This window comes from Saccopteryx leptura, chromosome 3 (genome assembly GCF_036850995.1).
Source record: "Saccopteryx leptura isolate mSacLep1 chromosome 3, mSacLep1_pri_phased_curated, whole genome shotgun sequence".
NCBI lineage: Eukaryota > Metazoa > Chordata > Mammalia > Chiroptera > Emballonuridae > Saccopteryx > Saccopteryx leptura.
The window spans coordinates 239,336,221-239,362,272 of record NC_089505.1 but is presented as its reverse complement, the minus strand read 5'-3'; the positions used below and the strand labels follow the sequence as shown (position 1 = coordinate 239,362,272).

The window sequence follows — 26,052 nt, the reverse complement described above, 5'->3', positions numbered from 1 at the left end:
AAGTATTTAGTTAATGTGTGAATATCTCATAATTACTTGTTCATTTTATCATGGCGTGAACATAAAATAAACTTAACTATTTTAAATTATACAATCAATTGGCATTTAGTTCATTATATTGTTGTAGAACCATTAGCTCTAACAATTTCCAAAATATTTTTATTACCCTAAAAGAATATTTCATTTTTCTCTTTAATTATTTTTATTTATTTATTCATTTTAGAGAATAGAGACAGACAGAGAGAGAGAGAGAGAGAGAGAGAGAGAGAGAGAGAGAGAGAAGGGGGAGGAGCAGAAAGCATTAACTCCCATATATTCCTTGACCAGGCAAGCCCAGGATTTTGAACCAGCAACCTCAGAGTTCCAGGTCGACGCTTGATCCACTGCACCACCACAGGTAAGCCAACAGCATTTTATATTTGTTAAGCAGTCACTTTCTCATAGCACGTCCCTATTAACCAATAACTTTCTATTTGTCTCTGTGGAGTTACTTGTTCTGGATATTTTATATAAATGGGATCATACAATATGTGTCTTTCATGTCTGGATTCTTTTGCTTAGCATAATATTTTTGAAGTGCCTTCTTGTTCTATCTTGTATCTACCATTCCTCATTTACTTTTTGCGTGAAATAATTTATTACAACCCTTCACTTTCAGTCAATGTGTATCTTTTCTTCTGAATAGGCTCTTATAGACAGCATATGTACAGGTCTTGTTTTCTTAACTGTGCAGTTGCCTTATATCTTTTGATTAAAGCATTTGATTCATTTACATTTAAGGTTATTAATATGTCCTTATATATTATCATTTTATTCTTTAAACCTCTAAATCTCTTTTTCTAGATTTCTCTCTGTCTCTCACTTTTTCCCTTTCCTCTTCTTATAGAAGGCCATTTCTTAAACATTTCTTTCAATAGTGGTATTGTGGTAATGAATTCCTTGAGTCTTTTTTTTTTTTTTGTCTGGGAAGCATTTTATTTCTGATTTAATTTTAAATGATAGCTTTGTTGGATAGTGTAGTTTTGATGGTTGGCTTTGTTTTGCATTACTTTGAATATTTCTCACCAATTCTTTCTGGCCTAAAATGTTTCAGTTGAAAAGTCAGATGTCAGCCATATTGGATCTACATTGTAGGTAATTAATTGCCTTTTTCTTGCAGCTTTTAATATTCTTTCCTTGTTTCTTAAATTTGGCATTTTAATTATAATGTATTTTGGTATGAGCCTCCTTAGGTTCCTCTTTAATAGGTCTCTCTGTGTTTCTTGAACTCATGTGACTTTTTTCTTTATCAATGTATAGAAGTTTTTGTTATGATTTCTTCAAACAAATCTTCTATTCCTTGCTCATTCTTTATTCCTTCAGGAACCCCTATAATTCAGATGTTGTTTCTCTTCATGTTGTCACAGAGGTCTCAGAGTTTTATCTTTTGAGCCTCTTTTTTTTTTTTTTTTTTTACACTCTGTTGCTCTGCTTCAGTTTATCTTGTCCTCTAAATCACTGATTTGATCATTCACTTCATTCGAACTGCTATTGGTGCTTTCTAATGCAGACTTTATTTCAGATAGTGTATTTGCCATTCTGACTGTTCTTTTTAAAAATTTTTATTTATTTATTCAATTTAATGCAGTGACATTGATAAATCAGGGTACATATGTTGAGAGAAAACATCTCCAGATTATTCTGACATTTGATTGTGCACTCCCCCAAAGTCAAATTGTCTTCTGTCACCTTCTATCTGGTTTTCTTTATGCCTCTCCCCTCCCCCAACCCCTCTCTACTTCCTCGCCCCATCCCCTCTCCCACCACCCCCCACCCTCGTTGCCATCACATTCTTCTTCATGTATCTGAGTCTCATTTTTATGTCCCATCTATGTATGGATTCATATAGTTCTTAGTTTTTTTCTGATTTACTTATTTCACTCCGTATAATGTTATCAACGTCCATCCATGTTATTGTAAATGATCCAATGTCATCATTTCTTATGGCTGACTAGTATTCCATAGTATATATGCACCAAAGCTTTTTAATCCACTCGTCCTCTGATGGACACTTGGGCTGTTTCCAGATCTTCGCTATTGTGAACAATGCTGCCACAAACATGAAGGTGCATTTCTCCTTTTGGAGCTGTTCTATGGTGATCTTGGGGTATATTCCTAAGAGTGGGATAGCTGGGTCAAAAGGCAGTTCGATTTTCAGTTTTTTGAGGAATCTCCATACTGTTTTCCACAATGGCTGCACCAGTCTGCACTCCCACCAGCAGTGCAGGAGGGTTCCCTTTTCTCCACATCCTTGCCACCACTTATTCTGTGTTGTTTTGTTGTTGAGTGCCATTCTGGCTGGTGTGAGGTGATATCTCATTGTGGTTTTAATTTGCATTTCTCTAATGATTAGTGATGTTGAGCATTTTTTCATATGCCTATTGGCCATCTGTATGTCCTCTTTGGAGAAATGTCTATTCATTTCTTTTGCCATTTTTGGATTGGATTGTTTGTCTTCCTGGTGTTGAGATTTACAAGTTCTTTATAAATTTTGGTTATTAACCCCTTATCAGACATATTGTCAAATATGTTCTCCCATTGTGTAGTTTGTCTTTTTATTCTGTTCTTGTTGTCTTTAGCGGTGCAAAAGCTTTTTACTTTGATATAGTGCCATTTGTTTATCCTGTCTTTTATTTCACTTCCCTGTGGAGATAAATCAGCAAATATATTGCTCCGAGGGATGTCGGAGAGATTACTGCCTATGTTTTCTTAAAGATGCTTATGGTTTCACAGCCTACATTTAAGTCCTTTATCCATTTTGAGTTTATTTTTGTGAGTGGTGTAAGCTGGTGATCTAGTTTCATTTTTTTGCAGGTAGCTGTCCAATTTTCCCAACAGCATTTGTTAAAGAGGCTGCCTTTACTCCCTTGAATTTCCTTACCTTCTTTGTCAAATATTAGTTGTCCATAGAACTGTGGGTTTATTTCTGGGTTCTCTCTTCTGTTCCATTGATCTATATGCCTCTTCTTATGCCAGTACCAGGATGTTTTGAGTACAAAGGCCTTGTAGTATAACTTGATATCAGAAAGTGTGATACCTCCCACTTTATTCTTCTTTTTTAAGATTGCTGAGGCTATTTGTGTTCTTTTTGGTTCCATATAAATTTTTGGAATATATGATATATATCTTTGAAGTATGTCATTGGTATTTTAATTGGTACTGCATTGAATTTATAGATTGTTTTGGATAATATAGACATTTTAATGATGTTTATTCTTCCTAACCATGAGCACAGTATATGCTTCCACTTGTTTGTATCTTCCTTGATTTCTTTTATCAATGCTTTGTAATTTTCCAAGTACAAGTCTTTAGTTTTCTTGGTTAAATTTACTCCTAGGTACTTTATTTTTTTGGTTGTAATGGTGAAGGGAATTATTTCTTAATTTCTCATTCTGACTGTTCATTGTTGGCATATAAAAATGCCTCTGATTTCTGAGTATTGATTATATATCCTGCCACTTTGCTGAATTCATTTATAAGGTCCAGTAGTTCTTTGACTGAGACTTTAGGGTTTTCTATATAAAATATCATATCATCTACAAATAATGATAGTTTTACTTCTTCTTTTCCAACTTGAATATCTTTTATTTCTTCTTCTTATCTGATTGCTGTGGCTAGGACTTCCAGGACCATGTTAAATAAGAGTGGTGAAAGGGGGCACCCCTGCCTTGTGCCTGATCTTAAGGGGATTGCTTTTAATTTTTGCCCATTGAGTATGATGTTGGCTGTGGGTATGTTCCTTGTATTCCCACTTTGCTGAGAGTTTTGATCATGAATGAGTGCTGGATTTTATCAAATGCTTTTTCTGCATCTATTGAAATTATCATATGTTTTTTCTCCTTCTTTTTGTTTATGTGATGAATCACATTGATTGATTTATGAATATTGTACCAGCCTTGCCTCCCAGAATAAGTCCCACTTGATCATGGTGTATGATTTTTTCCATATATTGTTGGATCCGGTTTGCTAATATTTTGTTGAGGATTTTAGCATCTATATTCATCAGAGATATTGGCCTATAATTTTCTTTCTTTGTGTTGTCTTTGCCTGGTTTTGGAATCAGAATTATGCTTGCCTCATAAAAGGAGCATGGAAGTCTTCCTTCCTCTTGAATTTTTTGAAATAGTTTGAGAAGGATAGGAGTTAGTTCTTCTTTGAATATTTGGTAGAATTCAGTTGTGAAGCCATCAGGCCCCAGACTTTTCTTTGTTGGGAGTTTTTTGATAACTGTTTCGATCTCATTTGGTGTAATCGGTCTGTTTAGGTTTTCTGATTCTTCCAGATTGATTTTTGGAACATTTTATGTTTTAAGGAATTTGTCCATTTCATCTAGGTTGTCTAGTTTTTTGGCATACACATATTCATAGTATTTTCTTACAATATTTTGTATTTCTGTTGTGTCAGTTGTTATTTCTTCCCTCCCATTTCTAATTTTATTTATTTGAGTCCTCTCTTATTTTCTTGGTGAGTCTAGTTAAAGGTTCATCAATCTTGTTTACCTTTTCAAAGAACCAGCTCCTAGTTTCATTGATCCTCTGTATTGTTTCTTTAGCCTCTATGTCATTTATTTCTGCTCTGATCTTTATTATTTCCTTCCTTCTACTACATTTGGGCTTTACTTACTTTTCTTTTTCTAGTTCTTTTAGATGCAGGGTAAAGTTGTTTATTTGAGCTTTTTCTAGCTTCTTAAAGTGTGCCTGTAGTGCTATGAACTTCCCTCTCAGGACTGCTTTTGCTGTGTCCCATAAATTTTGAGTTGTTGTATGCTCATTGTCATTTGTTTCTAGGAATTTTTTTATTTCTTCTTTGATCTCATTTTAATCCATTCGTTATTTAACAACCTGCTATTTAGTTTCCATGTGTTTTGAGAATTTGTGAGCTTTTCTGTTGTGGTTCATTTCCAGTTTCATGCCGTTGTGATCGGAGAAAGTGCTTGATATGATTTCAATCTTTTTAAATTTGGTGAGACCGCTTTTGTGCCATAACATGTGGTTTATCCTAGAGAATGTATCATGAGCACTTGAAAAGAATGTATATTCTGCTGCTTTAGGGTGAAAGGTTGTGAAGATATCTATTAAATAGAGTTGATCTAGTATGTCCAATAAGTCTGCAGTTTCTTTGTTAATTTTCTTTCTTGAGGATCTATCTAGTGATGTTAGTGGAGTATTGAAATCCCCTACTATTGTTGTATTGCTGTTGATCTCACCCTTTAAATCCATCAAAGTTTGCTTTATATATTTAGGTGCTCCTATATTAGGTGCATAGATATTTATAATAGGTATATCTTCCTGTTGGATTACTGCCTTTATCATTATGTAGTGATATTCTATATCCTTTGTTTTAAAGTCCAATTTGTCCGATATAAGTATTGCTTCCCCAGCCTTTTTTTCATTTCTGTTTGCATGAAATGTTTTTTTCCATCCTTTTACCTTCAGTCTATGTGTATCTTTTGTTTGAAGGTGTGTCTCTTGTAGACAGCATATGTACGGGTCCTGTTTTCTTATCCATGCAGCTACCCTATGTCTTTTGATTGGATCATTTAATCCATTTACATTTATGTTTATAATTGATATGTAGTTGTTTATTGCCATTTTATTCTTTAAAGCTTTATTCCTTTTTTGCTATATTCTTTTCCCACTTTGATCTGTTTACAACAGGCCCCTTAACATTTCCTGAAGCATTGGTTTGGTTGTAATGAATTCCTTGAGTTGTTTTTTGTCTGGGAAGCTTTTTATTTCTCCTTCGATTTTAAATAATAGTCTTGCTGGATAAAGTAGTCTTGGTTGTATGTTCTTGTTCTGAATTAATTTGAATATTTCTTGCCATTTCCTTCTGGCCTCAAGTGTTTCTGTTGAGAAGTCGATTTCATCCTTATGGGGGCTCCTTTGTAGGTAATAGCTTTTTTTTCTCTTGCAGCTTTTAATATTTTCTCTTTATTGCTTAGCTTTGGTATTTTAATTATGATGTGTCTTGGTGTAGGTTTCTTTGGGTTTCTCTTTAATGGAGTCCTCTGTGCTTCTTGAACTTGTGAGAGTTTCTCCTGCCTTAATTTAGGGAGGTTTTCAGCTATGATATGATTGAACAAAGTCTCTATCCCTTGTTCTTTTTCTTCTTCTTCAGGAACTCCTATGATGCGGATGTTATTTCTCTTCATGTTGTCACCGAGCTTTTTGAGAGTTTCCTCAGACTTTTTGAGTCTCTTTTCTTTTTTCTTCTCTGCTTTCATGCCTTCATACCAGATGTCCTCCAACTTGCTGATTTGGTCCTCAGCTCTATCTATCCTGTTTTTAATTCCTTCCATTGTGGTCTTTATTTCTGATATTGTATTTGTCTTCTCCAACTAATTCTTTTTTATACTTGCTATTTCTTTATTTGTTGTTCATAATGACCATCCATTGTTGTTCTAAGATCCCTAAGTATCCTTATAATCATTATTTTGAACTTTGCATCTGGGAGTTTGATTATTTCCATATCACTCAGTTCATCTCCTGAAGGTGTCTCTTGTGTTTTCATTTGGATTGCTTTTTTGTATTCTCATTGTGTTTGGGTGTTTTATTTGTAGAGTTGGTTGAGTCTAGGCTTGGTGTTGTCTGCCTTCAGTTTTCAGTTGTGTTATTTCTAGGTCTTCTTGGTTTGGTATCAGCTATTATTTGTAATCCACTTTTGGATTTGGGCAGCTTTGAAGTCTTGATTTGTTTGTTTTCTTAACAGGTGATAGTCTTATTTACTGATCTCAGCAGGGGGCTCCTTGAAACTGTATCCACGAATTCGATGGGTGTAACCTGAGACTCTGAAGGCCTCTTCAGCCAACTAATCTCTCTGGGGGCATGGTGTTTTCTCAGCTTCAGTAGGGGGAGGTGTATCTCAGATCTCCATGGAGATCTGAGTTACTGCCCCTCCTCCCCACTTCTTGTTTTCAGCTGTGTCTTGTTGCGCTGATTGGAGCTGGAGAGATGTCTGAAAATCTCTGATCTGGAAGCAATTCAGTACTTTTTTGTGGAAGATTCAGTCCCTCCCCCAGCTATGGCTGCCACCAGCACTGATGAGTCAGCTTTTTTAGTTCGTCTCCTGCATTCCTTAACCCCTCACAGTCTGTCCCTTTCTCTGTCCTTTCCACTTAGGAGATAAGCTGGTCTTTTCAACACACCTCACACCCTGGTCACCAGGCAAGTGGCTGTGAGCAGTATTTTTTGCTATTTTCCCTGGGGTGAGATCCCCTCTGGGCTGTCAGCCTCCCCCTCCCCTCCATTCCTGTAAGCAGGGGAGATTCCGGTGCTCTCTACCAGGTTTGTTGTGGCTTCTTCTTTGCTCCTTGGTTTTTGAGAGCTGTTCTTGTAGTCCAGAGTTTGTTTTTCATGCATATTTTTCCTAAATTAATTTTGTATTCCAGTTTGGTGGTGAGAGCTGGGCATCTGTGCATCCGCCTACTCCGCTGCCATCTTCTAATCCTCTTTTTTATAATTTTAATATCCTTTTTATGATTACTATATTTTTGTTTAAGTTTTCATTGTATCATCCATTCTTACTTTAAATCCCTGAGAATCTTAATAACCATTATTTTAAACTCTATGTCTAGTAGTTTGATTACTTCATTTTATTTAGTTCATTTTCTGGGAAATTCTCTTTAATTTATTTAAGCCATATTTCTTTTCCCATTTTGTCTGTGTAGTAGGTAGTGCTGTTTGACTTTCAGATTTGTTGTGGTGTTTTTATGAGGAAGATGGGCTCTGTGGTACTGACCTCCAGGCTGCCTGAGTTACTTAAGTGCTCTAGCAATGTCTCTTTACAGTTATATTTATCTTCTTGTTGTATGTGAGTCTTGGATGCCATGGGTCCTTTCATGTGTAGGGTTATCCCTTCAGGCTCTAAGGGTCAACCTTGATCACATGTTTTAGATGTTATGCAATGTCTTCCCTGTTGTGTATATTTATTTGTTACTGTGTCTTACGCCTTCTGGACTACTCCATTGAGTGTGCTGTTTCTGTAGGTAGCTGAATCTAGCATTTGTGTGGTTGGTTACCCACCACTGGTTGTGTTGATTCTGAGTCCTCTTGCAGGATTCAGGTATGGGATGGCATCAGCCATTATTTGCAACCCACTCTAGGCCAGCTGTTTGGATCTGCTGCTCTGTTCATTGTGTCTGCATTTTCTGTGCCTGCATAGTGTAGGTGTATATGGATGTCAACCTGTGTATATGGATCAGCTTCCTAATTCTTAGAGCAGACAACAGCATCTTAAAAGGGCCCAAACTCCATGTTTTCTCCACTTTTAAGTCATTCCACTTCCTCTTGTAGCTCCCTGGTCTTTCCACAGAGTCTTCTTGAAAGTCTGTAATGTGGGTTCAGACTGGCATCACACCATGAACCCTTACACAGGTTATAAGCATAGTAGGTTAGGGCACCTGAGTCAAGATGATAATATTACAAGAACCTCATATTTCAGGGGCTTCTTGGTCAGGAGCTCAGTCAGGGAAAGTGGCTCTTCTCTGCCAGAGTTTAATCTATTAGACACTGGTGGATGCTCCAATTATATTTCTCCCCAGTGAGGTTAGCAGCAGGTTAAGATTGGGTGGAGCCAACAGTCTCCTCTACAGAAGTTTTAACAGCTGGGGAATTATAGTTTCAGGGAGAAAGACCAAGAGTCCTCCACTAGGGCAGACTGTGCCCTTCCAGATAGAAGCTAAGCCCTTCACTTCATTCTAACAATGGGCTCCCAGGAACCCACACCTTCAATATTCATGCTCCAAGGCCTAGCTCCCTTCCCCTGTGGAATGTGGCCTAATGTGGCAAGATATCTGGGACCCAGAGTTGCTGACTTTGTCCTGTTCAATTTTTTTGCAAGCTTCTGTGCAGGTGTTGACCACATAAAGTGGAGCTTGCTTTGGTTAAGCCTTGTGTACAACATGCCCTCTCTTAGGACACACCACCAGCAAGGGTTATTAGAGTCTGAACTAATGCTTTCTGTAGCTGGCCTCTGGATGTGCCTGCCCTGGGTCTCACTGGAGGAAACATGATTCAGACCAATGGGGGACATTACCTGTGACTGCCATGACAGGCCCTCAGCAACATTCTTAGAGCTCCAAGCAAACCAGAGTTTTTGGCTGCATCTGCTGGGCCCAGGTGCACATAGAAATAAATACCAAGCCACACAACTAGGCTGACTTTTACCCACACTGGCCCTGTGGTAATGTAAAAGAAGGTTCAAGGTTCCCTGATTTCTGCCTCCTGCTGGTTCTATGTGCTTGCTGCTTGTTGGACTCAGTCACTGAAATAAAGCCACTGGTAAAGTCTAGAGCTGGCATGGCCAACATACGGCCTGCAGGTTGGATCTGGCCCACATAATGAGTTTAGGTGGCCTACAATTAAATTTTTAATATTCTCCACTACTTTAAAATCTCAGCTACTCAGAAGTAGCAGTGTCTTTAATTATTGGAAATCAAGATATTTAAGAAGATAGTGATATGCAGAAAAGAATTCCACATGTGACTAATCTAGGGTTAACTTCCACTAATTGGTTGAATGGATTTATGATGCTTCTTTATTTTTAAAAAAAATTTTATTATAAAGATTTACAACTTTTTTACTCATCTTTACTCGATATGAACTTTTTGATGTTTAGCGGCGATGTGAAACCCACATTTTTTTAGGCAAAGTTTGCCAGTGCGCACCCAAGGTCAAACAATTTGTTATTTTTGTGGTCAAGTGTGCTGAATCAAGTAGCACTGTAGCATAGACAATAGCTGCAGTTGATAACTGAAGATGTGTCCAGGTTCTTTGTAAAACAAAATAATTGTTTTATTTGAGATATAATACTTTCAAGCTCATTCTATTATTTAAATATTTTTTCAATTGATTGTGATACAGTTTGGATATTTATACGGTATGTAATTATATTTTTATTAAAATAATGTATAATAAAAATTTTTTCACTCACTTACATTTATTTATAAACAAATTACATAGGAAGAAGACAAGATGGCGATGGAGTAGATGAACGTACCAACTTCCACCTCCCAGAACCAAAGTGGATTACAAACTAATTTTAAGAACCATCATCTGGAAAAAACAACTTTGAACTAAACTAAGAGGAATCTTCAACCAAGGAACAATGAAGAAGGCACACTGAGACTGGTAGGAAAAGTGGAAACACGAAGAGGGCTGCCTAGCTCCCCAGAGCAAATGGCAGCCGGGAGAGACTCGCATGGTGGGAAGTGAGTTTAGCAGAGAGGGGAGGGTTTGAGTCCCAGGAACAAAGCCCCAGCCTGCAGCCTCAGAGCCTAGAAGAGGTGTATGGACAGTATTTAGCTAGAAACAAGACAGGATACTGTTTGTGAGAAAGAAACTGATTTCTCAGATGCAGGATTCTTCTTAAAGGGACCTCGCAGAAAACCTCTCTTACAACCTCTTACCTGGGGCTCCAGGGGACAGGGAGAGAGGAGAGGACCAGAGTAGCAAGAAGAGAGTGTAATCTAGGAGGCACAGGGAGAAACATTTTGAGAGACAGCCACCCTAACCTCTGGGACGAGTCACTCCCCAAATATGAAGTGAATATTTCCCCTGGAAACAGCAATACAAGCAAAGGGAAGCAGGACACCAGACAAACACTCAGCCAAACACTCTCCCATGGCACTCAGAGCAGAGTTGCTTAGAAGAAGGGAGCTTTTGGGACTACAGTAGTGAGTCTTAGAGTCTGAGCTGCAGTGCCCCCACCCACATATCTGAGGGCTCGCCTGAGGGTGGGTGACGGTGAGATGTGGAAGCACAGTTCTGTCAGCAAGGGCAGAAGCCAGCTGGCCACCACTGAGGCCCAGGTTTGAGTTCAGTCTTGCCCAGCTGGGGAGGAGGGGATGTGCAAAAGTGGTCAAGCCCAGCTGGGGGCCACCTGCCATCCAGCCTGTGGGGGAAGGGCAGGAGCCCTGAAAGGAGCAGAGACCTGCCGTTGAATAAGGGCACAGGAGCACAGCCTTGTCCCGCCCACAAAACTGAGGCTTATTGCCTGAATTGGGAGCCAGCTCCTCTTGCGGGGGTGGAGCCGAAAGCCCAGAACAGGCAGAGTCCTGCTACTGAGCCTGGCCATGCAGTCCTGCCTAGACTGTGGAGCCAAGACTTGCAGCCTTCCCAAGAGTGGGCTCCTCCTGCAAGGGTGGGGCAAAAGTCCAGAATCAGGTAGAGACCCGCAGCTGAGCAAAGGTGTTCACCCCTGCCCTCAGGGCCGAGCATAACCTCACCTATGGGAGTGGGGTGAAGGCCGAGGTCACCAAGGCATGTACAATGGAGCACGTGATCACAAGCCACTCTCGTGAAAAAGAGGTGGAAACCACAGCAACAGCCCCAGTGGAAAGGCACTGGCAATGCTCATACATGAACGCCCTAGGCAGCAACAGCAGAGGGGTTGGCGGGCCTGCAGACAGACCACACCTAGGGAACACAGAGGCCACCCCCAGTGGACTCCAGTGGCCAAAACCTTCTTTAACAGAGACAAAATGAGAAGGCAGAGAAATGCAACACAAATGAATCAAGAGAAATCCCCAGCAAAGGACCTGAATGAGTCAGATATAACCAAATTACCAGATACAGAATTTAAAATGATTGATAGTATGCTCACAGATATCATAACAACAATAGACAGTCATTACAAATACCTAAATAAAGAGATAGCAAATATAAAAAAGGATATTGAAATAATAAAAAAGAATCAGTCAGAAATGACAAATACAATATCAGAAATGAAGAGCACAATGGAAGGAATTAAAACAAGGATGGATGAAGCTGAGAATCAAATCAGCAAGTTAGAGGATAAGATAAATGAAGGTATGGAAGCAGAGCAGAAAAAAGAAGAGACTCAAAAAGTCCGAGGAAAATCTAAGAGAGCTCTGTGAGAACATGAAGAGAAATAACATCCGCATCATAGAGATTCCTGAAGAAGAAGAGAAAAACCAAGTGATAGAGACTTTGTTCAAACATATCGTAGCTGAAAACTTCCCTCAATTAAGCAGGAAAGCATCTCACAAGTTCAAGAAGCACAGAAAACTCCATTAAAGAGAAACCCAAAGAAATATACACCAAGTCACATCATAATTAAAATACCAAAGCTAAGTGATGAAGAGAAAATATTAAAAGCGGCTGGAGAAAAAATGACCATCACCTACAAAGGAGCCCTCATAAGGATGACTTCTGACTTCTCAACAGAAACACTTGAGGCCAGAAGGGAATGGCAAGAAATATTCAAAGTAATGCAGAACAAGACTTGCCTACAACCAAGACTACTTTATACAGCAAGGCTATTATTTAAAATTGAAGGAGAAAAAGCTTTCCGTACAAAAAAAAACTCAAGGAATTTACTACAAACAAACTAAGGCTGCAAGAAATGTTAAGGGCCCTGTTGTAAACAGATCAGAGGAGAAAAAGAATATAGCAAAAGAGGAACACAGCTTTAAAGAATAAAATGGCAATAAAAAACTACATATCAATAATAACCTTAAATGTAGATAGATTAAATGATCAGATCAAAAGACATAGGGAAGCTGTATAAATAAGAAAACAGGACCTATACATATGCTGTCTACAAGAGACACATCTTAAAACAACAGATGCACATAGACTGAAGATAAAAGGATGGAAAAAAAATATTTCACGCAAATGGAAATGAAAGAAAAGCTGGGGTAGCAAAACCTATATCAGACAAAATGGACTTCCAAACAAAACTATAGTAAGAGATAAAGAAGGTCATTACATAATGATAAAAGGAGCAATCCAACAGAACAATATAACCGTTATAAATATCTACGTACCTAGTATAGGAGCACCTAAATATTATATATAGAGCATACTTTGAAGGATATAAAGGGCAAGATCAATAGCAATAGTATAATAGTAGGAGATTTAAATACCCCACTAACATCACTAGATAGATCCTCAAGAAAGAAAATTAACAAATAATTATCCTCAACAAAGAAACAGCAGACTTAAAGGACATACTAGATCAACTCAATTTAATAGATATCTTCAGAACTTTTCACCCTAAAGCAGCAGAATATACATTTTTTTCAAGTGCTCATGGTACATTCTCTAGGATAGACCACATGATAGGGCACAAAAGCGGTCTCAACAAATTTAAGAAGATTGAAATCATATCGAGCACTTTCTCTGATCACAATGGCATGAATGTAGAAATCAATCACAACAGAAAAACTGAAAAATGCTCAACCACTTGGAAACTAAATAGCGTGTTATTAAATAATGAATGGGTTAACAATGAGATCAAAGAAGAAATTTAAAAATTCCTAGAAATGAATGATAATGAGTATACATCAACTCAAAATTTATGGGACAAAGGAAAAGCAGTCCTGAGAGGAAAGTTCATAGCATTACATGCATACCTTAAGAAGCTAAAAAAAGTTTAAATAAACAACTTGACTCTGCATATAAAAAAACTAGAAAAAGAACAGCAAGTAAAGCCCAGAGCTAGTAGAAGAAAGAAAATAATAAAGATCAGAGCAGAAATAAATGACACAGAGGCTAAAGAAACAATACAGAGGATCAATGAAACCAGGAGCTGGTTCTTTGGAAAGGTAAAAAGCTCAATGAACCTTTAACCAGACTCACCAAAAAAAAAAGAGAGAGGACTCAAATAAATAAAATTAGAAAGGAGAGGGGAGAAATAACAACTGACACAATAGAAATACAAAATATTGTAAGAAAATACTATGAAGAACTTCATGCCAAAAAATTAGAGAACATAGATGAAATGGACAAATTCTTTGAAACATATAATCTTCCAAAAATGAATCTGGAAGAATAAGAAAACCTAAACAGACTGATTACAACAAATGAGATTGAAACAGTTATCAAAAAATTTCCAACAGAGAAAAGTCTGGGGCCTGATGGCTTCACAAGTGAATTCTACCAAATATTCAAAGAAGAATTAACTTCTATTCTTCTCAAGCTATTTCAAAAAATTCAAGTGGAAGGAAGACTTCCAAGCTCCTTTTATGAGGCAAGCATAATTCTGATTCCAAAACCAGGCAAAGACAACACAAAGAAAGAAAATTAGAGGCCAATATCCCTGATGAATTTAGATACTAAAATCCTCAACAAAATATTAGCAAACCGGATCCAGCAATATATGAAAAAAATTATACACCATGATCAAGTGGGATTTATTCTGGGAGGCAAGGCTTGTACAATATTCACAAATCAATCAATGTGATTCATCACATAAACAAAAGGAAAGAGAAAAACCACATGATAATTTCAATAGATGCAGAAAAAGCATTTGATAAAATCCAGCACCCATTCATGATCAAAACTCTCAGCAAAGTGGGAACATACCTCAACATGATAAAGGCCATCTATAAAAAACCCAAAGCCAACATCGTATTCAATGGACAAAAATTAAAAGCAATCCCCTTAAGATCAGGAACAAGGCAGGGGTGCCCCCTTTCACCATTCTTATTCAACATAGTTCTGGAACTCTTAGCCACAGCAATCAGACAAGAAGAAGAAATAAAAGGCATTCAAGTTGGAAAAGAAGAAGTAAAACAATCATTATTTGCAGATGATATGATATTGTATATAGAAAACCTTAATGTCTCAGTCAAGAAACTACTAGACCTGATCAATGAATTCAGCAATGTGGCAGGATATAAAATTAATACTCAAAATCAGAGGCATTTTTATATACTAACAATGAACTATCAGACAGAGAAATTAAGGAATCAATCCTCTTTACCATTGCAACCAAAAAAATGAAGTACCTAGGAATAAATTTAACCAGGGAGATTAAAGACTTGTACTTGGAAAATTATAAAACATTGATAAAGGAAATCAGGGAAGATACAAACAAGTGGAAGCATATACCGTGCTCATGGTTAGGAAGAATAAACATCATTAAAATGTTTATATTACCCAAAGCAATTTATAAATTCAATGCAATACCCATTAAAATACCAATGACTTACTTCAAAGACATAGAGCACATATTCCAAAAATTTATATAGAACCAAAAGAGAACACGAATACCCTCAGCAATCTTGAAAAGGAAGAATAAAGTGGGAGGTATCACACTTCATATATCAAGTTATACTACAAGGCCCTTGTACTCAAAACAGCCTGGTACTGGCATAAGAACAGGCATATAGATCAATAGAACAGAACTGAGAAACCAGAAATAAACCCACACTTTTATGGACAACTGATATTTGACAAAGGAGGTAAGAGCATACATTGGAGTAAAGACAGCTTCTTCAACAAATGGTGTTGGGAAAATTGGACAGCTACCTGCAAAAAAATGAAACTAGACTACCAAATTGCACCATTCACAAAAATAAACTCAAAATGGATAAAAGACTTAAATGTAAGTCGTGAAAGCATAAGCATCTTAGAAGAAAACATAGGCAGTAAGCTCTCTGACATCTCTTGCAGCAATATATTTACTGATTTATCTCCACGGGCAAGTGAAATAAAAGACAGGGTAAACAAATGGGACTGTATAAATTGAAAAGCTTCTGCACAGGTAAAGACAACAAGAACAGAATAAAAAGACAAACTACACAATGGGAGAACATATTTGACAATATGTCTGATAAGGGGTTAATAACCAAAATTTATAAAGAACTTGTAAATCTCAACACCAGGAAGACAAAAAATCCAATTCAAAAATGGGCAAAAGAAATGAATAGACACTTCTCCAAAGAGGACATACAGATGGCCAATAGGCATATGAAAAAATGCTCAACATCACTAATCATTAAAGAAATGCAAATTAAAACCATAATGAGATATCACCTCACACCAGTTAGAATGGCGCTCATCAACAAAACAACACAGAATAAGTATTGGCGAGGATGTGGAGAAAAGGGAACCCTCCTGCACTGCTGGTGGGAGTGCAGACTGGTGCAGCCACTGTGGAAAACAGTATGGAGATTCCTCAAGAAATTAAAAATTGAACTGCCTTTTGACCCAGCTATACCACTTTTAGGAATATACCCCAAGAACACCATAGCACTGTTTGAAAAGAAGAAATCTCCCCCATGTTTATGGCAGCATTGTTCACAATAGCGAAGATCTATAAACACTCCTGGTGTCCGTCAGTGGATGAGTGGATTAAAAAGCTTTGGTATATATACTATGGAATACTACTCAGCCATAAGAAATGATGACATTGGATCATTTTTAACAACATGGATGGACCTTGATAACATTATACTGATTGAAATAAGTAAATCAGAAAAAAGTAAGAACTATATGATTCCATACATAGGTGGGACATAAATATGAGACTCAGAGACATGGACAAGAGTGTGGGTGTTACGGGGTGGCGAGGAGGAGAGGGAGAGGGCTGGGGGAGGGGAGGGGCCTGAGGAAAACCAGTTAGAAGGAGATGGAAGACAATTGGACTTTGGGTGATGGAAAATGCAGCATAATCAAATGTCAAAATAACCTAGAGATGTTTTCTCTGAACATATGTACCCTGATTTATCAATGTCACCCCATTAAAATTAATTAAAAAATTAATTCCAAAAGAAAAACTCCAAAAAACAAATTACATAATAAAATTTTATTTACTTAAATGAATCATTTTTGTATTTAACATTTTTTAAATTTTAATATTTCATCTTCCCCTTGAAAAAGTTTTCTTTCTTATCTGGCCCAGGGGCAAAAACTGGTGGCCACGACTGGTCTAGAGCCTTTGGTAATTCAGGGATTTGTAAGGTTGGTGGGTGTAGCTCCCATTTCACAGCCCCTGGTGTCAGTCTGTACTGACTTATTTCACAAACCTCAGAAGAGTGTAGACAGGAGTGGTGTGGTGGGTGTGGCCTCTGAGACCCAAAGATATGGTCTGCCTATAGTTTGGACAGTTTTTACTGATTCTTTTGTGAGGCAGAAGCACCAATCACATTCTTGTGAGAACATGGGGAAAGCTGTGGCCTGAATGCCAGAGAACTGAGTCCCTGATTCACCCCAGTCTTTTTAAGGTGGGGCAAGGGGGATTTCCAATGGTGGAGCAATTGATTTGTCCCAGGCTGATGTCAAAGGAGGGGACTGTTGCTCAAAAAAAAAAAAAATGACAACAATAGCACTGGAGAATGATTCAGTATAAGGGTTCTGGAGGCTGTGCCCCAGAGTCTCTCCCTGGATCACCAACTTCTCCTCACAGAACTCCAGTCCTTTAAGTGCTTTCTCTTCTGGAGCCCCAGGCAAGTGGCTGTGAATGAGGTTTTCTGCACCGGTCATTTAAGACAGAGCATACATATCTGAAAGGTCTGTCTGTTTTTTGCAGACAGAATCCTTTGCTTTTTTCACTGCCACATGCTGTGTGGTCACCTCTTCTAGGCTCTGGGGCTCTACACTGGGGCTCTGGCCTGGGGCCTAGGACCCTCCCCTTTCAAGACAAACCTCTCAACAGCGAGAGTACATTCAAACACTCCTCTGCCGCTCACTCCTGGGAGTAGGGTAGCCGTTTCCCTGTCTGCACCCTTTCTACCAGCCTTGGTGCAGCTTCTTCTGTGATCCTTTGTTATAGACTCCTCTTCCTTTAGTCCAAAGTTGATTTTTTAAGATTAATGTTCTTAAATTTAGTTGTAACTCCCATTTGGTCCTGGGTGGTAGCAGTTGGAATGTATTCTCACTCCTGCCATCTTGGTATCTCTGTTATTTATTTATTTATTTATTTATATTTTTCTGAAGTTGGAAACAGGGAGGCAGTCAGACAGACTCCCACATGCACCTGACCGGGATCCACCCGGCATGCCCACCAGGGTGCGATGCTCTGCCCATCTAAGGCGTTGCTCTGTTGCAACCAGATCCATTCTAGCGCCTGAGGTAGAGGCCATAGAGCCATCCTCAGCGCCAGGACCAACTTTGCTCCAATGGAACCTTGGCTGCGGGAAGGGAAGTGAGAGACAGAGAGGAAGGAGAGGGGGAGGGGTAGAGAAGCAGATGGGTGCTTCTCTTGTGTGTCAGGCCAGGAATCGAACCTGGGACTCCTGCATGCCAGGCCAATGCTCTACCACTGAGCCAACTGGCCAGGGCCAATGTTATCTATTTTTTATTAAATGTACTGGGATTCCATTAATTAGAGAATTATATAGGTTTTAAATGTACAATTCTATAATGCAACATTTAAATATTGTATTGTGTGTTCACCACTGAAAGTGAAATCTTTTATCACCATTTATCCTGTTAGGTTTGGGTCCAGAGTTGTTTACCAATAGCTCAACTAGCCAGGGTGAACTTTAGGTGACCCATGTCCAAGGCAGTTCCCATGACTCTTCATCTAAGCAATATTTACTCATGTTTACCTCCTCCCGAATCTGAGACATCCTGAGTGTTCACCATTCCTGAACATTCTTGACTTAGTCAGCACCACCTACCTCTCTCATTGTTGAAAATGCCACAGAGAACAGAAGATTTTCCCCTGCAGCAAGAAATACACCCAAACTCAGCCCTATTTAGGATGATGTTTTTCATCCTCTTGCTGCTGATGCCTCTAGGACAGTGGTTATAAAAGTGTGCTCCAGGTGCACTGGTGCAACCTAGAAGATTTTCAGGTACACCCTATGGTATTCCAGAGAAATATGTGACTTTGGGGGACCGAAAAACCAACAGGGTTTTTGGAGTTTAGATTTTTGTGGGACAGAGGTGTGGGGAATTGGCTGTAAGCTGACAGTTTGCCCAAACCCCCACCTCACTTGCCTGATTAGGTTGCAAAAGGCTGTTAAGCTGCGGTGTTGGATTGTTTACAGTACCCCGCCCCCCATGTTCCCTGGAAAGACTGGAGGCAAGTTTCTTCTATCCTTTGTTTGGTGTAAAGTTCAGATGAAATGTATGGTTGAGGTTTTCTGCACTCAACACAATTAAGAGTAAAAAGAGAGGAATTCTTCAATGTATTGACGAGGAAATGAGAGTTTGCCTTTCAAATATATGCTAAAACATTGAAGAAATCGCTAGGACACATCAAGCTCATGTTTCTCATAAACACAAGAATGAAAATACTTAACACATTCATGCTGGAACCTGCCGAATTTACTAAATCTTACTAAGAATATATCTATATATATATAAAGATAGATTTTTTGTTATTTTTTTATTTTTTTGAACCCTTCTTCTTTATGAATTCTAAAAAGGATAACTCAAGAAATGTAACATAAAAATGTTTTTTAATGTCAGAATAAATTTAATTTTGTCATATTTATTTTGTTTAATTACCATAGAAGCATGCTTGGATTTATATATATATATATATATAAATATATATATATACATATTTAAATATTTGACTTAATTATTATAACATCTTTCTCAGAAATTTGTATATAGTGTGACTACAATTATTTGTAGGATTTTAAATGCTCCCCAACTAGAAAAAGTTTGAGAACCACTGCCCTAGGGTATGAGCATATCTGTTCAAAAATGCATAAATGAACTTCTTTTAAAATTCAGGAGGCCTAGGGCCTCCTTTGTCAACCTACATTCACCCTGTTACCCTTTTCTACTTCCTTTAACCCTCCTCTTCTCTCTATCTTCTGGTAATCACCATACTCTTTTCTGTGTCTATGTGGTTTTCTCTGATTAATTTCTGTACTTTTTTTACCCAGATCCCCAAAACCCTTCCCTCTGACAACTAGACAATATTAGTCTGTTCTCTGTATCCATGAGTCTGTTTCTATTTTATTTGTTTATTTTATTCATTAGATTCCAGATGTAAGTAACATCATCTAGTACTTGCTTTGAGATTTCAATTGAACCATCCAGGGAATCAATCAAAAAAGATTCAGAAACAGACATCTAAATTAGACATTGGATCCATAAACAGGTGGCAAAAGCAGAAAAGAGTTTGTCACAAAATGGGGAAGAGAGGTCAAGTTTCCAAATAAATCAGAACTTCTGTCAGAAAAAATTGTTTTAGAAAAGGATGTTTTGTTTATTAGCATAAACCAGGTTCAAGAGAAGCAGACCATAATTTTATAAATAAGCTAAAACTAATAACATCACAATTGGTTCAAGGTCATTTTCCATTTCTTCAACAATTATTTTTGATCCAAGATCTGTGTGCCAGGCAGAGATGGATTCCTGAATCTCTGGGTTCCTGGGTGTTGCCCTCCATGGGAGCGGCAGGGCTGGGTGCATGGGGGGAGCAGACATTCTGATTTGAGCTGTGAGAGAAGAAAAGGATTATGACCTAAAAGATGAAAAAATCAGAGAGAAAAAGAAGAGTAGAGGAAGGTATAAGTGGATAAGTAGTTAAAGAAATAAAACCAGAAAAGTCTCATCTGCGCTGTTTAATCCATAAACCCACCACAACCACTGTAACCTGTGTAACTACTACAGCCAAACAGATCAATGTCTAAGAGATGGGGTATCCATCTGATTGGGGACAAAATAATGTCACTCTATGAGAGACTCTCTATCTTACTTCAGTTAATGCTTCTCATTTCATAGGGTTGGGACCTTCCAAGAGTTTCCTTCTGTATTTTCTAGAGCCCTTATATCAATTCTTCCTGAATGTATGTGTCTGATCTCATTCTCTTCTCTTTTTTTGAACTAAATTATTTGCTCCTTCTTTTATGTCTCTAATCTTCTCCCTCTCTTTCCTGAAATTAAATTGCTATGAATCTTAACCCTTCCTTATGATTTGTATTCTCCCACTTTTATCCTCCTGTGAATAGCAGTCCTATTCATTCTCCAGCCACTCATTCATTAGCCCTGGAACTATGGGAAGACTATCATTTCCCAGAAGAGCCCTCATTCTTTCTCACTCCAATGGATGATTATATCATGGCCTGTCAGGCTGCTGTGTTTCACGCGGCAGTACAAGCCAGAAGCCTGTCCAGCTGGCACATCCAGGGTTCCTCGAAGATACCATGTCCCATCAGCACGGGGTAGGACTTCACCTTGTCGAGTGCCCCACTGCTCCTGTTGACCCCGCATCCACATCACCCACACAGGTTTCAGATGAAAGCCAGAGACATGGCACACCAGCAGCAGACGGCCAGGACCAGGACGGCCTTTGGTCACCCAAGCCTGTGGCTTCACTGGAAAAAGATGAGAAGAAGTGGAGTTTAGGAGTGCATCCCAGTTCCAGTTTCATGGCTTGGGTACGTTAGCTGTTTGAGTAATCACTCTTTCTCTTGTTGTGGAAACAGTCGGGAACACACACTCACCTTCTAGCTTCTTCTATGCTTCAAAGGGATGACAAAGAGTAAAGCACTGAAATATAAGGGTTAAGCACTTAAACTATGAGGGGACAGGAGATTGGAATCACCCTGTCGTTCCAGGTCTGACTTCCCTCCTTGCAGAGACCCTGACAGAAACCGAGGATCATGTCAATGAGAAGGCTCTGCACAACTTCTTTAATAACATGGTAGTGATTAAGCATCTTACAGACATTTTGAGCCTGACTCCCAGCTCCTGGAGATGGCTTCCAGGAATTTACTTGGAAACTCAGGAAATCTGATTCTTGATATGCTGCATTTAAAAAACTGTGTGGGCTTCTCCAAAATGCATTCCACAGCCACCAAATACCTGGATTTCAAAGGAATCTGAGGGTGGACAAGGAACAGATAATTAATATGGATCATATTGTAGGGAATAAAAGTCAACTATATAAAAAAAATTTAAGAGAAGAAACATTTTCTGTTTTAAGACATGGAAGAGTAAAGTTTGGTAAAAAAGGTGAAGAAAATCTGTGTGAAGAATATATTAAAATAATAAAGGAATGCTAAAATAATTAATCTGAAGAGGTCTGATGAAAAACTGTTAGAAAGATAGGAGACCAGCAGGAAGACCTTACTCAGGAGTTGTTAGGTCCTGGTTAGGTCTATGAACACTCAGGCCAGGGAGAAGGAAGGGCAGATCTTGGCTGTGAAAGACTGAGCCTCAGGCCAAGGATGAGGGGAAGAAATCAAAAGGCAACAAATATTAAAGAAGCCAGAACATGAGGGTATATTCCAGAGTGTGCAGGGATATGTACATGTAGGTCCTTCTTTGTATTTGGGGTGAGGATATATTGCAAATAATGATAAAAGATGAAGCTAAATAAACAAATAAATAAAAAGAGTGAGCCAGGGAGACAGGACACAAGGTCAGAAACGTTGAATAATGGTCAGAGCCCAAACATTATCATCCCTGGTGGGAACTTTCAGGCAAATATCAGCTTGGGAAGCAAATTCATAATCAAATTAAAATTGACTGGAAAATACCTGCACTTCCTGGGGGAAGCTGTGCATGTACAACTGCAATACCACCTGGATATTCTTCAGCTCCCCCTTGCCGAAATTACCCTGGGACCAGGGCCACAGCTATTGGATGATGCTTGAAGCACTGTCCCAGCGATGAGTCTGCAGCTCCCCCAGCCAGCCTGAGCCCTCCGTGTGCTGCCAGCTCTGGTTGGCAAAGGAGAAAATCTGAAGCATTCGAAAGGAGGGCGCTGTTGCTGGATGATGGAGTGCTAAAACTGGGGTAGCTGAAAGACACTGAAGTGATAATTAAAAAGTTTTCAAAGGAGGGGAGAAGGGGGTCCTGTGTAGGAAAAGAAAAATTGGAATAATTACAAAGTGAGCATTTAGTCCCATGACTCCTTTCTCTAGATCCTGTTTCTTAGCCCTAAAATCAGAAATACAAACTTAGACAGGGTCAAGGATGGTGCCTGGCAGTAGCCTGGCATGAAAATTCCAAGGACGCCCCTTCGGAGCATTACGCCCTGTTTCAGATCCTCTCTAGTAGTTTCTTCTACCCTGCGTTGCCCAGCACAGGTAACTTTCCACCTGCTTTCTTTATACATGCTGTGCTTGGCCCATGGCAGAGAATTCCCTTGAAGAGCAGGGGCAGAAGCAGCAGTATTAGAGCTATGGTAGGTAAAGATACCTCAGCAGGACAAGTGCCCACAGATACAGATATCAGCTTCCCCTCCAAATACTTTTGAACTCTTCTGTCACTTACTTTGTCACACAAGCAAACCAACCTCTCCTTTTGCTCACTTCCCTGTCAGAGAAACCCGACTGCTTCCCTCAGCCACAAGCCTCACAGAGTCTCTCATTTCCCCTCCCTGTCTTCCACTATCTGATTCTTAAATTTTCTTTGCTCTTGTCTGTTTCCTAACCTCCTCCTTTGCATCAATATGTATAAAAGAAGCACTGGCTATTAACATTATCTGTAGTCCGTGGTCTGACTGGAAAATGTACTACTTCTTGGCCTTGGAAAGTCAAGCCCAGACTTGGATTCTCAATTCCTCTTCAATAGAAGAAGTAACAGAAGGTCCTCAGCAGTGCTCTGTGGGCTTTGCATCAGTGTCCCCACTCCTGATCTCTCTGTGATCTTCTCTGATCAGCTTTCCAGCCTCATTTCTCCCTCTTCTCGGTCTTCTCTGTATTTCTCTACTTATCCATTATTTTTTCTCAGGAGTTTACTGTCACTCTTCTCACTGCTTTACCTGTTCTCCCTGTCCCCTCAGAACACCCTCTGTCTTTATCTCCTTCTCTTCTCAAAATCACTCTCAGAAGACAAATGGCACTTTGAATGTTGCTGTACAACCACAGTGAAAAAAGAGCAGAGTAGCAATACAGACTTTCAGATAATCTAAGGAAAATACCTTTTTGTTCAGTTTCTCTACTCAGACCAACTCGCACTGTTAAGGATCCATGAATATGCTTGAGTTGGAAGTGGTGAGCTGATAATGTGACGGATGTTCATTCATGTTGTATGAGTGGGTTCATAGTGGATGCACAGGGGCTTGGGCTCCCACTCTACCCTAAATGAGTTGAGTGTGTCTCCTGGTCCCCTAGGTGTGAGGAGCAGTTTTCCCTTCACAATTTATATACTGGGAACACTGGTGTCCCCTCGGTATGTCTAATTAGAGAAGAGTTTTATTGGAGGCAGGGAAGTGACTCCAGGGCCTGGATTATTCACAGGGCATTTAATTACTACATTGAGTTTTTACAGGGCGTCTTCAGGTTTTAATGGTCTCAACATACAATGTTTCAAATTAACAACGATCGCTCTCCTTCTCTTTTGTTTTTCTATCTTTTGTTTTTGTTTGGTTGTATTCCATACATCTTTCCTCTGTTGCTATCTTTTTTTAATCACGTGCTTCTGTGGTGGTTTTTTCAGTAGTGGTTACCTTTAAGTAATGAAAAGGGTTCCTACCCTGTTCATTGTAGGAACTATTTTGTGAGTAGTTTTGCACTCCATCGTCCTTTGCTACTGTTAATCTCCATCCTCTCCCCCCCCTTTCTTTTTGTTGTTGTCACAGTTTAAATTTGTTTTTTTGTGTTCTTCTTGGAGCTTTTACTTGTGGCTTTGTTTTTTTTGTTGTTCTTTGTATCTGATTGGAGAACTCCCTTTAGTAATTTCTGGATGGGGGTTTTCTGATGATAAATTCCCTCATCTTTTCTGTATCTGTGAATGTTTTTATTTCTCCTTCATATTTGAAGGATAGCTTTGATGGGTATAGTATTTGTGGCTGAAAGTTCCTCTCTTTTAGGACTTTAAATATTGGGGTCCCCTCTCTTCTAGCTTGTAGAATTACTGTTGAGAAATCAGATGATAATCTAATGGGCCTTCCTTTATATGTTGTATTCTTCTTTTCCCTGGCTGCCTTGAGAATTTTTTCTTTGCTGACCAATGATCACTCTCTTAAACACTTTAAAAAATTGAGTCATGAGTGTTTTGATTTACACTGTTAGCATCATACTTACAGACTATGTGGGCAAACTAATTTGGTTGCTTGAAGTGGAAGAATACGCCATAACACAGTGTATGAATGAGGGACTTGGTGTCCCCCAGTACGCTTATCCATGCCAGTGTGGACTGTTAAAAGTGCAAGTGTTCTGTTTGTATTAGGCTATGGTGTGTTTTGACTTTCACTAAAATTCAGATAGTGTCACTGTCGTAGGAACGGAACTGTGTCATCGTAACCCGAGGACCCCTGTACTTTTGTTTTTTCATTGATGTTTGCTGTGGCAGCCTGCAGGCAGTTTATACACTACCTTTTTGGTTTTCATAGACACATTCAACTGGCATTTAGTCAGAGACCACCTGGGGCCAAAAGATATGTCAGACAGTAAGATTTCAGAGTGAAGTCCTTCAGAGAAAACAAAACAAAACAGAAAACCCCTCTAATCTAGAACCCTATGTTTATACAAATATTGATCGTCTTACGACCTATGCAACTTACGACCATTCGACTTTACGACCACAATCGCTAGCCAGGACTGCTCCGCGTCTGGCAGTGCAAGTGTTTCCCAGCTGGGCATATGACAGTGTGGACCAGCTTCCGGCAGCACTACCATCTCTGCGTGCACCATTTCAACTGTTATCCCAGTCTCGGTACAGCAATTTGTGTTTTGTGTCTTGGATATTTTTAATCAAACCCCTCCCAGGATGTCTACCAAGAGGAAATTTTCTTTGCAAATATTAAACCAGTTGTACTGGGAATGCAGTGTTTTACCTAAACCTGATGAATAAAAATAAGAAAAAAATAGTGTAGAGATGATACAAATGGCAAAAAATGAACAAATAAAATTATGATATATAACAATAATGAAAGAAAATTATGATAAAATATGACTTAAAGATTTTTATAACATCATTTCACAGTACTGTACATATGGCCTACTCAACGTATGACCAAATTGTGTTATGACCAGTCTGTCAGAACAATTGTGGTCATAAGTTGAGCACTAGCTCTAATATATAGAAATCACAGAATCGTGCTCAGAGTTGAGAAAAATTTTGCCCTCAGTCTTATCCATTGTTTTTGACTGTAAGAAACTGGCTTCAGACACCTCATTTTCAATGCTGTGTGAAAATATCTTAGAATTCTAAGGTAATGAAATAATCTTACAATTTTTTGTTCAGGCTAATTATTATTTTCTTAGTAGGCTAAAATAAATCTATATTTGAAAACTCAAAAACTGAAAGAATATGCCACATAACTCCCTTATAAAACCAATACTCTGTGTAAAACCAAAAATTAACTTGAATAATACAAAAATACTAAAATTTATTTTTATAA

At 38.7% G+C, this 26,052-nt stretch overlaps 2 pseudogenes; both read right to left on the bottom strand.

Moving 5' to 3' along the window:
• The window catches only part of LOC136398444 (T-cell surface glycoprotein CD1e, membrane-associated-like), a 45,233-nt pseudogene extending 26,856 nt beyond the window's left edge, over positions 1-18,377 (bottom strand).
• A 1,652-nt stretch (positions 18,378-20,029) lies between these two features.
• On the bottom strand, positions 20,030-25,058 carry LOC136398443 (T-cell surface glycoprotein CD1e, membrane-associated-like; annotated as a pseudogene).
• Positions 25,059-26,052: the final 994 nt, after the last annotated feature.